This window comes from Austrofundulus limnaeus, unplaced genomic scaffold (genome assembly GCF_001266775.1).
Source record: "Austrofundulus limnaeus strain Quisiro unplaced genomic scaffold, Austrofundulus_limnaeus-1.0 Scaffold1820, whole genome shotgun sequence".
Lineage (NCBI taxonomy): Eukaryota > Metazoa > Chordata > Actinopteri > Cyprinodontiformes > Rivulidae > Austrofundulus > Austrofundulus limnaeus.
Genome location: NW_013954222.1, coordinates 1 through 1,021, shown reverse-complemented (window position 1 = coordinate 1,021; position 1,021 = coordinate 1).

Genomic DNA, 1,021 nt, shown 5'->3' with positions numbered 1-1,021 from the left:
AAATTACTACCCGATCAGGTGAGGTTCTGAAGCCAGTCAGTAGCTTGCTGTTCTTTTCTTCACTGAATTTCGTTTTGTTAAATAAAAATAAACATTATTATGGTTTATTGAGACAGTTTGCTTAAAAGTTTCACTCCAGGTCGGTTACAGTGAGTTCTCTCAGCTGGAGCCAAACAACAGGGAGTCACTTACCTGGAGTGGACTTCGTTTTCTGAGTGAGTCCTCGGTCTGTCTAACATCTGTGCAAAATAAAACATCATCAGGACTTTAGTCATTATATGATTAGGATCAATACTCTCAGTTAATGCTGATTGTGTTCTTTATAAACTGCAAACTCAGATGTTTCTAAATGTTTTTAATAGAAAAAAACCTGTGAAATAAAACTATAAATCCTAGGATGAAATGCACGAGTCAGTTTATTACTGTGGTTAAAGATTTAGCACCAGATGATAATAAGGAACAAGGTAAATGTATGCATTATGAAGCTATTAATATGAGTACAACACATGCTAATTAAAGTCATTTCTTTGTAAATGGTAGAATAACATTTAATTTTTTATGTGTGTTTGCCTCTAGCCTTCATGTTGATTGTAGAGTGGCACAAGTTGTCTTAGAACTAACATCAAAGCTCATCTTTGTTTGACTGGGAGCTGAATTAAATATATCAGCTAGAAAAGATTTGAAAAATAAATAAATATATAAGAATAATTAACCTAACCTGCTCCTGGAGAGAAAAAAATCCCCCTTTGGTAATGTATCAATTTTCTTTTTTTTTTTGTTTGTTTGTTTGTGTTATTATATTAAATGTGTTTTTTCCAGTGTGAATTAAACATTTACAGCAGGTACGGTAAAATAAGTATTGAACACGTAACCATTTTTCTCAGTACATATATTACTAGAGGTGCTAATGACATGAAATGTTCACCAGATGTTGGTAACAACCCACGTGATCCATACATACAAAGAAATCAAACCATAAATGTCCAGAAATGAAGTTATTTGTAATAATGTGGAATGGCAC